The sequence below is a fragment of the Octopus bimaculoides genome, chromosome 4, assembly GCF_046866305.1.
Source record: "Octopus bimaculoides isolate indiv1 chromosome 4, ASM4686630v1, whole genome shotgun sequence".
NCBI lineage: Eukaryota > Metazoa > Mollusca > Cephalopoda > Octopoda > Octopodidae > Octopus > Octopus bimaculoides.
Genome location: NC_142931.1, coordinates 83,118,859 through 83,131,358, shown reverse-complemented (window position 1 = coordinate 83,131,358; position 12,500 = coordinate 83,118,859). Strand labels below are relative to the sequence as shown.

The window sequence follows — 12,500 nt, the reverse complement described above, 5'->3', positions numbered from 1 at the left end:
TCATAGATGAGTATCGGATATTTTCCGTATAGAATACACCTAGTAGTGCTTGAGAGGTTTAAACTTGAGCGGGTAGAGGAGTATTGTAAGGATAAGCAAGTTTGGCAGGTCGATATACAAAGAATATTTAATATATTAAATACAAAAAATGTATAAATGTATATATACAATTTTTTGTATTTAATGTATTAAATATTCTTTGTATATCGACCTGCCAAACTTGCTAAATTTTCTCCCCGCTCTCTCTGTATGTATATATATATATATATATATATATATATATATATATATATATATATATATATATATAACTTTTATAAGTAATATTCTAAAAGAATATATAATTGAACTTATGTTGAGTGCTCAATTATCTTGAGCAAATAAATGTGTATATATGAATGATGAGAGTTTGAACTCGGATTCCAATATATTACTTCAGAAAAAAAAAAAAATTAAGTGAAATCGAATTTAAAATGGAATCTTCTAATAAAAAAATCTATTTATTTGCAACTTTCGGTAATCTACTAAATTTAAATTTCAATGTTAAATACTCGCGGTGGACAAACTTTCAAAATTGAATCGGATTTACAAGATTACCAACACCTATAATAACAAGATGAAATTCGCCGAGATCTTCTATACTTTTAAAAAATATAGCAATTTTTATATAAATAAATGTTCAATAATCGAAACTTCAACAAAGGAGAAAACGAACAAATTTTACATACTTCAGAAGGACTAACGTGAAAACTTATAAGAAGGACAGTATATATTATTATTTCTAATTTTTAGTATTTTTAATTTTAATATTTCAAAAACTTTAATAATATATAGGTATATAAAGGGTTCTTAATGCATCTCTGAAGAACGGAATTACTAACAATAAGATGATCACTTTGCGATTGTAGTAATATCCGTGAAACGTTCGTAAGATATTTTATTCTTTTAACTTTAGGCTTCTTTATATTTTATAATTTAGAATTTATAATATTCATGCTTATTTACACATAAAATTTTTATACGCATATATATTTAAACATATATTTATCTATTTTTAGATTTTTATATGTATCGATATTTATATTCCGTATTTTTATTTTTATGTTTTAAACTTTTAAAATTATTATGCTACCATGTTATGTTGGATATATATCTTTTGAAATACTAAATATTGATTTCCTAAATATATTATTGATGAATTAATAATATAAAATCACACACATATATATATATATATATATATATATATATATATGTATATATGTATATATATATATGATACCATTGTAGTTGCGGGTGGACCCCCTTAGTCTCCTGGGTACCAGTATTTTTACACGCAGTCCGCCACTGTATGCATATATATATATATATGTATATATATATATATATATATATATAGTTTTAGGAAAAAATAACCAATTTTCAAGAACTCATCTATGAAAATCCACTATCACATGTAGAAAAATTAATAATTAAAAGCACAATAAATGAGTATAATATAAAGTAAAATAAATATCATAAGATAAATATAATAAAAAGATTACACGTGTTTCATAACTAATTTTCAAATAGAAAAGAAATTTAAATCGATTAAAATCAATTGAAATTATCGAAAATAAATTCTATTCAAAAATATAGCTACTCGTCAGATCGTAAGTAGAACAATAATTAGATATATATATATCTCAACCAACAATAAGTACCAAATGAATTAATATGAAATACTTATTATATAAAGATAGAAAAATTATTTAAAAAATATCATAATATCAAAATAATAACCATTCAATAATCATCCCTTCATCCATTATAATAACATGTATATTATATACAAAAAAACATCTTACATAAATTATCATTGTTTAAATTATCATTGTTTTAAATACAAGTTGAACGAAGTTTAAGTTTAAAATAATAATGAAGATAAAATTAGTACATATTTAACCGGTGTAATAGTTAAAGCTATACTATATAAAGCTAAAGACGTTTATTTAATTATAATTAAAAATCAATTGAATAATAGAAAAATACAAGATTATTTATTTCTACAAACGTAATAATAAAAAATATGAATGAAAAAATTATGAATGGAAAAATTATGAATGAAAAAATTAGGAAAAAAAATTATTAAGAATAAAAGATTAAACTTTATATATATATACAAAGTTTTGATTTAAAAAACACTTTAACGATATTATAAACTATAAAGATTAATAATTAATCAAATATTATTAATCAAAAATAATCGAAAATATATCAACACTATTCAAATCGAAGTTCTAATATTATGTTGAAATGAAACTATAACTTCTAAATAATTTAGTGTTAAATAAATTATCTATTAAAAATAATCTATAAAGAACCAAATGAATAATATAAAAAACAAGAATACATATTATTTTCAAATATTAGCAAAGTGAATAACAGTACTTATCCAAATTTTTCCGTAATTCAAACTGAAAATTAAGACGTTATCTAATAGCTATAGCGTTTTAAGCAAGAGGTCACGCGCAAAAATACTACGTTAAAATAGAAAATAGAATACGAAAGCATGAATAAAATAATAGGTAATTCATTATAATACAAATTATTCTTATTATTACCTAAGAAGACATTATCATGAGTATAAAAGTTATGTTTATTAAAAAGGTCATTATTATTATAATTATTATTACTACAATTATAAAAATATTTCGGATTATTAAAAAATTTTATATTATTAGTATATCCCGCTTCTTGCAGAGCTTTTTTTTATCTATAAGGCTCAATTTAATTTTAATTTTTTATAAATTGATTTTAATTGAGTTTTTTACCTGTAATTTTGGATTTTGTCCCTAATATTATTATTATATTATATATATATATATATATATATATATATATATATATATATATATATATATATATACAGTGGTGGACTGGCCGGGTTGCCAGCTTGCCAGCTTGCACGATGGCAAGTGGGCCCCTGTGCCATTAGAATCCATATATGAGGGCCCATGTTAGTATCTAAGGGTCCCATCCCCTCAAGTATGAGAATATTTTATTCACTCCTGGAACAATGCATTAATTATTTCAGCCTGACTGTGTTTGTAGACCACCGAAAAGAATATTTTTAACATTAAAAAAAAAAATATATATATGATACCATTGTAGTTGCGGGTGGACCCCCTTAGTCTCCTGGGAACCAATATTTTTACACGCAGTCCGCCATTGTATATATATGTATATATATATATATATATATATATATATATATATATACTTTATTGAAAAGCAGCAAAAATATCACAAAAGCTGTTACTCAGAGTTTCACGTTCCCGTTCGTCGGGCAGTTTTGTTTAGAATTTGCCGTTTAGCAGTTGAAATGTCACAAACACATTTCTAAACAAAACTGTCCGACGAATGGGAACGTGAAACTCTGAGTAACAGTTTTAGTGATATTTTTGCTGCTTTTTAATAAAGCATGCTACTCTACCTCTGGTATTCAAGTACTATTTTTTCAATCTTGTTTCGCATTTATGTACGTACTTTGGTATATATATATATATATATATATATATATATATATATGAAAATATATATATATATATATATGAAAATATATATATATACACGTATAGGGGGAGAATTCACAAAAAGGCAAAAGACGAAGACAGGTGGTATATATACAAACACACACGCACACACACACACGCATATGCATGTACGTGTGTATCTTTGCGTTTGTATTTATCCAGCCACCGCTTCACAGCCGATGTTTATTTGTTTACGTCCCCATAAGCTAGCGTTTCAGCAAAAAGGAGACTAATGGAATAAGTATCAGGCTTTAAAAAAGATAAGTAGATTTGTTCGTTGAAACCCTTCAGTGCAGTGTCTTAAGATGGCCGCAGTCGAATGACTGAAACAAGTTAGGAGGTAAAAAAAGAAAAATAGAAGGAAAGTAAAAGAAATGTGTAAAAAATTTCAAAACACAAGTTAAACGGGTGAGTTTGGGAGAATGCTATGGAACTCTTTCCACATGTATGTAAAAAAGCGCGCACATAGGCTAAAAAGGCGCGCGTATATGCTAAAAAAGCGCGCGCATATGCGCATGCATACACTACACAGGTGTGCACACACTCAATACAGAGCCATATTACACAACGGTAGTAAAATGGGCGGGAAAAATAGTACCCGTTATTAGAGTCAGTGTATAGGTGATTTGATGCAATCAAATGTACACAAACTGTTTGAAAATAAGTTTTTACACATATATATATCACTTGTTTCGTTAGTCTATTGTTTTGGGATGGAAACATACTCCAGCAAAAGAAAATATAAAACGATGGTAAGTTAGCACAAGTTTCATGTTTCATATGTTAGTACTTGAGCAGGTAGCTGGCACGTTTCTTGTAAATATGGACTAAGGTAGATTACTCTAGGAGGAAGTAATAAAGGGAGGTAACTAGATCTTGTGTGTATGCACACTGAAAAACCTTTTTTCTTTTTCAGGAGTGGGAAAGTCGATTACATCAACCTCAGTACTTGATTGTTATTTATTTTAAGGACACTCACCAAAAGGACGATAAGCAAAGTCACTCTCAGCTAGAAGAAATACCGCTGAGAATTTTGTCCGGTGTGCTAACGACTCTGCCAGCTGGCCACCTTTGTACATACTAAGAATAAAGTCGAAATATTCGCGTGTGTGTATGCGCGCGCATAGTATGTATGAGTGTATGTATACTTTATTCGATATACCTACATGCGTAGACGCGCACGTACACATGATCTTGGCCACCAGCTTGGCCTTGGTGTTGCAGGAAGAGCAGTTGGGGGTCTTTCTCAATTGCACCTTACATAGAAACTTCTATGGGATTACTATCAGGGGAATTAGGTGGCCAGAAATAAGGTCTGGTGAAATCGTAGAAATTCTCCAATAAGCATTTCTAATGCTTTCCAAAGATATGACAAGGAGCCAAACCCTACTGCCACCCAAATGGCCTTCCAGCAACAAGCTTCTCCAGCCAGAGATTGACCACAATCTCCAGCAGCTTCACATAGCCGTCTGAATTGTATCTAAGGTCCTGTTTAAACATGGGGGAGAACTCCGACGTGTGAACACAGAACACTTGCTGTGTCCCTTCTTACTGGACACGGCTTCATAGTCTTTGTTGTAGCTGTTCATGTTAGTTTTACAGTGTTCACAGGGCATTGAGCAACAGACATGATTTCTGCAGTTTAAAACCTGGCTTGAATCAACATGATACAGGTAATTGTTTTCCAATATTCAGATAGCTTCCAGTCATCCATGTCAGCTAACTTTTTCTCAACTACTGCTTTAATCTTTATACTTTCCAATGCTGTTGATAGTTCACCAATACATTAACCTGTTCATATACTCGTGTCTTCACTTATGCGCATTTTTACATTTGTACACACACACATACACACATGCGCGCGCATTCGTTATTAGCAACGAAAGCAATATTAGTTCAAAATAGCAATCTGTATGCTTAAAGCTGATTCACCTTTGAAAACCTTATAAACGGTATATATCTTGAGAATGCATCTTTCATAGATCTACATATAACACATGTATAACTTTGTCTTCCTTATTTCCCGAAAGCACATTCATATTCTCGTCACATTTCAACTGAGTGAACTCCTGAACCCCCCCCCCCCCCCCGCGCCGTTAAGAAAGCAGAAAACTGGTTATTACAGTATTCGCACTGGAGAGACTGATTTTCATATAAAATATTCAAATAGACGAATAGACAAACAGGCAGGCTGACGAACAGACAGTGTCTCCTAAATTTCAATCACATGATATTAGTCAACAACCGAGATATAAGAATATAAGAAACATAATTGAAATAAATTAAAACCAATTGCAAGAAAGGTTCGTTGGTGCTTCTTAATCTTTTTACATACATTTATTTGTAACGAAGACACAAGACCACACATTTGGGCGGGAAAACGTATAGACGGTTATGTCTCTCAATATTTAGATGGTCCTCTAATTTATCGAACTAGTAAAGATTAAAATCATATTCAGCTGGATTTTCATAATAATACACAAAGGGCTATAAAAACAATGTGTCCATTGCTCTAACAACATAATGATATACATCATGCACAAATGTCCGACAATTTGTTACGTAAAAAAAAAAAAAAAAACTAAGGGAGGTAACTCCAAATTACCGTCGAAAATAAGAGAATTTATTTAGAGTAATGCCCCTTGAATGACACATTTGCGTTATTAAAGCTTTTTTTTTTTTTTAGCATGTTTCTTCTCTTATCAATTGATGCAAGGGAAAATGTTACTACTTTTTTAAAAATCACATGTTCATCCAAAAACAAGGCTAAAAAAAGCCCTGACCCATTTTATTAGTCGTTTGTTGAAATTTACTTTTAACATTACTCTATTAGTAAAAGAAAGCTGTCAAGTGCTGGGGTTGATACAATCAACAGTATCCTTGCTCCCAAATTTTTACCGTTGTTTCAATGGAAGACATTATTCTTAGTCCTTCATAAGTTTAGATCTAAGCCTCGTTTTGATAAACAATAAACTCAGATTAACTTAACAAAATTGCCTGGAGCTGTATTGTCAAGCATTTTATATATTACAAATGGATTGTAGTGAATGTCAGAATTGGTAGAATGATTGTCTAAATGATGGTTTCTGATTTATGCACAAGGCCAGCAATTTTGATGAGAGAATTTTAGTTGGTATCAACCACTTCAGTACATAAATGGTACTTCATTTTATTGACCCCACAATAATGAAAGGCAAAGTTGACCTTGGTAAGATTTGAACTCAAAATATTAAAAAAAATCTAAGCAAATGCATTTAACTGATACCATTGAGCCCAGTACTTTATTTTATCAGCCCCTAAAGGATGAAATGCAGATTGGACCCTGGTGGAATTTCAACTCAAAGCTTAAAGTCCTGGAACAAATTACCATAAGGCATTTTTTCTGAGTTTCTAATAATTCAGCCAACCCACTGTCCTCATGATGATGATGATGATGATGATGATGATCTCTACCATCGATTTTGATGTATGGATGTTTGAAGGAAAAGATTAAGAAAAAAGTATAAAAAAAAAGAAGTTACATCTATTTGCAGTGGATGACTGAATGCAACTTGAGTCCAGGTATGGATTTTGTTATGAAGTCAAATGGGGACAATGATTTTGGTGGGAATTGGAGAAATGTGTCTGTTGATTGCATGATAAAGTTCCTTTATTGTTCTGTTTCTTCAGCTCAAATTGTTTACATGCTTCATGACACATTTACACCACTCAGATTGATCTAGGCAATAATTTTCCCAAGATGTTACAGTAAGCTGTAGGGATTTTAGTGATTATTCCAACTTATACTTTAACAGGGGTCTTCAGTTACTGCAGAATACCTGTACTTGTTGGCCATACCAAAGGATTTTCAGAATGCCATATTATATTGTAGATATTGTGCAGACAGTAACTGTAAAAGTTGTCAAGTTTCTTCAGATGTCTGTTGTTGGGAGTTCATACTTCTACCCCGTACAGAAGTGTGTTCAAAATACAAAATTTGAATACTCTTATTTTAGTTATAAAACTGACACAAACAATGGAAAAGTTTTCCAAAAGCACTTGTAGCCTTAGATATTCTATAATAATAATGATGATGATGATGATAATAATAGTAGTTTCAAATTTTGGCACAAGGCCTGAAATTTTGGGGGAGTGTTAAGTCAATCGATTGAATCCAGTTTTCAACTCTGAAAGGATAAAAATTAAAGTTGGCATTTGAATTTGGAATATAAAACTGAACAAAATACTGCTAGGCATTTTGCTTGGTGTGCTCACAATTCTGCCAGCTTACAATAATGATAATAACTAGCTGGACCCATGAAAAAATCATAGAAAACATAAAAAAAATGTAAGCATCTGTAAACAGTGTATTGGTGCCATGAGAAATGTTTGCATATTACGACCATCTGTCTTTATGTTCTGAGTTCAAATTCTGCCGAGGTCGACTTTACCTTTCGTCCTTTTGGGGTCGATAAATGAAGTACCAGTTGTGTACTGGGGTCGATCTAATCAACTGGCCCCCTCCCCACAAAAATTTCAGGCCCAGAAAAGTATATTGTGACAGTTACAGAATATAGAAAGCAATGTAACACCAATGACTACATAATCCAACCAAAATATCTCAGTTACACAAACGGAATTACTATTTAACCTTAAAATACATCATACATATTCAAAGAACCTTCTTGGTTTAGTGGTACAGGACGTTTTTCTGGTATTCTTTTATTGTTTTACTTGTTTCAGTCATTTCACAGTGCCCATGCTTCGACTAAAGCACCCTTTAGTCGAAGAAATTGACACCTGGACTTATTCCCTGTAAGCCTTGTGCTTATTCTATCAGTCTCTTCAGCTGAACAGCTAAATTACAGGGATACAAATGCACCAACATCGGTTGTCAAGCAATGGTGGTGGTGGGACAAACACACACACCAATATACATACACACACACACACACACACACACACATATATATATATATATATATATATATATATACTTGGAAGTAGTGGTGATGCTGGCGTAGTTTGCTGGTATGCCAAGAAAGATCCAGCAGGACCCTAACTGGTTCCCCGATCTTAAAGGTTTAATGTCCACCCTATTCGAACAACAGGGTGGACAACTTGAATTTAAAATTAGTGTCTTCCCTTATAGAGTGTTCAATAGGAATCAAGACTGGGCAGTATGGTATGGAGAGTAGTTATTGCTCATGCAGCAAGTCCCTCTCTCTACACCATTACAATTTGGTACCAATGTTGTCACAGGAGCTGCCAAAATGAGGTGTTGACGATATCAAACTGCCTCAGGAGCTCCAACTCATGATTTTTCCTCAAGGTTTATCCCCCAAACCTTTTCCATAGCTGGATACAGTCACAAGGCAGCAGAGTTTTGGAATCAGTGTTTTGCTTTCACTAAAACATCAATCAAATACTGAGTTTGATACAACAGATTGGTGAGATAATGCAGGATCAAGACAAATGATATGTTATTTTCAGACTCAACTGACAGATGTATGTAAAAATGACCTTAATTGATGATTATGACAATGATTTACTGAATGTACTAAATATATATCACCTCAAGGAAACAAGAGAAATCCAATATTGTAAATGGTCTTGATTCTAACAAACTAGGGTGGTTTGCATAAATGAAAAACTGAAGCAAATATCTGATAATCAGATTATACAAGTTATTGGAAACAATCTCAATATTCCACAATGTAATAATTTTGCACAATAGTGTAATTCAGTTGTTTTAGAGACTGTAAATTACTGTGAAAGAAATGGAGGGCATAATAATTAGATACAAGAATTAGTAATTGGACACAGATTTACAATTGAAATGAATTTTATTTTAATAGTTGGCAAGACGGCACAATCTTAGAAATTTTTCATGAGCTATTTCTAAATGATAGATTACAAGAATAAGTAACAGATAAGAGATTAAATCTTTGAAAAGATGGATAGGATTGTTACGATCCATGAATGACTATGTCTCATTAATATACAACATCACCAAACTTTAGCATTTGTCAGAGTAAAGAAAGACATTTAGAATCACATCAGTAATGTTGATTTGATTTTGGTATGGTAGATGACTAATAGTTAATGGAATAAATGGTTTTTAATTTTATTGATACAAATCATTAAATTAATTGTTCAGAGCAGCTGTATTATTAACGAATGAGATATCACTTCGTTTTTCTTCATCAAATATTTAGTGGAAGAAGCTAGATATCTTTTTGTCAAAATTTTGCTGATAACCATATTTTCTGAAATGTAGGATGCTCTGACCTCAAAAACACACTTCTGATTTTGATTTGAAAATGTTTAAACAAAGGTAAACATAAAAATATGGTCTCAGCACTTTCCCATACTTTATTAAGATGTTTTTAGTGACATACAGATGCAAGATGTGTTGAGTTTAGCAGAGATAACCTTCCTCTGCGATTAAAACTGGCTAACAAAAACCGTAAACTTCATCCTTTGAGATACATGTTCAATTTTTGGGAGATATTTTAGGTAAAAATAGCATTCTTGATACTGGAAGATATGGTAATTGTCATCTAGAAATAATGATTTTAGTTCTAAACTTCTGTTTTAGCACATGCTGATTTTCATTTGACATAAATTGACTTTAAGACATTTCCTTCCATATAGACCAGCTTTATATGGTGTTTTATGCTAAAACCTCCATTTACAGTGTCATTTAAACCTTTGTCTTCCTGGAAATGGTGAGAAAAAGTGAAATCAAATTGAAAATTTGCCTCTAATTCTTCCATTTTCATTCTGTTTCATTAGTAAGCATTGACAGAAAAGACTATTGCTACTGCTTGTACCAAACAATGACAGATACTATAAGCTAGCCAAAATATTGCTGAGAAGACAGCTTTGTGTATACTGTAAATATGTAAACTTTTCGTCTTGCATTTAAAAATAATTTTTATTTAAAAAATAAAAACAAACACTTTATTTTTTTTCATTCTGTTGTCTTTTACTTCAATGTTACATAAATAAACATATGTACATATATACACAAAGGATATATGCATATGGTGTAATACACATTAAGAACAGTTCAAATTGCCTTTTCAGATGATTATGGATAAGGTCTTAGAAACCTTCACACACTCTTCTCCCACAATTTCTGGGTAAAGCATAATAACATTCACCACATACACAATTCTTGAGTGAAGTAATATTACCTTCACTATACCAAGCAAGAGGGAAAATGTTTAAGGATTTATAATGATAATAGCAATAATTAAAAATAAAAGAAAAATTTTGAAAGATTAGAGAAATAAAGGATATAAGAAGCAACAGAATGTGTCATATGAAAGAATATAAATCAGATTTTTAATGCAAAAACATCAGAGCTATGGTGGTATCTGGGTGCGATTATCCCATGTTCTTGACAGAGATTTACAAGCTATTTATTTGTTTGTTTAAATATCTCTGAAGTAAAAAAAAAAAAAACATGAAAAATTCAACTGGTCTATAAAACAAGTTATCCAAAACTGTGATCGAATACATATGGTTATTTCACATATGAAAAATGTAAACAGAAGAGCAGATTGAAACAAAATAGAAGAGAGAATAGATGATAAAACTGTGAGGGAGATTTTAACAAAAACAGACCAAAGTAGAAATTAAATGCTACATATTTTTGCCTACCCCCAACCTCTTTAAGACAATAAGAATTTATGACTACAGCTATATTTGATAGTCTTTCCATGAACACACATGCACCCTAATATCTTTCTGTATTTCTAAAATGTATCAATTAAAAAACATGAGATATAATGGATCCTTATCTAAGCACAAGGCCAGTTGCTGAGAATGTGTTGTATAAGTGATTGCCTCAGTTCTACAATATCCTGATATATGTTTAATTTACTCTTAGAAAAATGAAAGACAAGGTTGATCTCAGTGGGATTTGTATGTGGAAGAGAGAAAGTGACAAAGCTAAATCCTATTATGCATTTAGACTGCTACTCATTTTAGTCTGTTTCAGCAAATTTATATTACACAAAGTGATAAGCAAGTCCATATATTATATATAATATTGCAACTCTTGTGAAATTTAATTAATAAAGTCTGTACCAGATATTGTATATAATCAATGATTATTATATTTCTTGCACAATTATTCTACTTAATAAAGAATAATATATAGGAGACTGGGATGTTAGAATATTATTTGTTATTAACCACAATAAAATGATACAGAGTTTTCAGAACATGAATGAAAAGTTTGCTAATGTAATGAATGTAATGATATAATATTTCCTAACCTAACTAACACAAAACTTACAAGAGAATAGTATAAGAGAGAAGAAGGGCAAGATGTCCCATGATTAATTTGGCTCACACTAAAAGATGTTGCTGTGTACTTAACATTTTTTGCCATATATATATATATATATATATATATATAATACTTTTTAAAAAAACTTTTGTTTATTAAATGATTAAAATAAAATTAAAAAACAATAATTTGGGATGGAGATTTGAACTAGGAAAAATAATTCTTATCTGAATGTAGGCACTATGTAGGATATTTTTACCAACTTTAAACTTGAGGAAATTTAGGAACAAAAACCAAATGTAAAAATTGAAAGAAACTGATGGGTCACTGTGCGTTGAAATACATATTATATCTGTATATATATGTGTGTATATATTAACATATATATGTGTGTGTAAATATATATATATAAACACACACACATATATATATATATGTTTATATATACAGAAAGATATATACATACATCATACACACACATACATATTGTGTGTACATATATGTACACACACAAACACATACACAGGCACACACACCACACACATATATATATTAAGGGAGAGTAACCACCCACTGGACCTTAATAACTGTAGATAATATTGCCTCACTTGTCATTTATATATACATATACATATGGATAC

At 30.6% G+C, this 12,500-nt stretch overlaps 1 long non-coding RNA gene across 1 annotated transcript in view; it reads left to right on the top strand.

Moving 5' to 3' along the window:
* Positions 1-4,718: 4,718 nt before the first annotated feature.
* The window catches only part of LOC149136110 (uncharacterized), a 29,993-nt gene continuing 22,211 nt past the window's right edge, over positions 4,719-12,500 (top strand). Inside the window, exon 1 of the long non-coding RNA XR_016241561.1 lies at positions 4,719-5,248. This is a non-coding gene — a long non-coding RNA (uncharacterized LOC149136110). The remainder of the gene's footprint in view (positions 5,249-12,500) is intronic.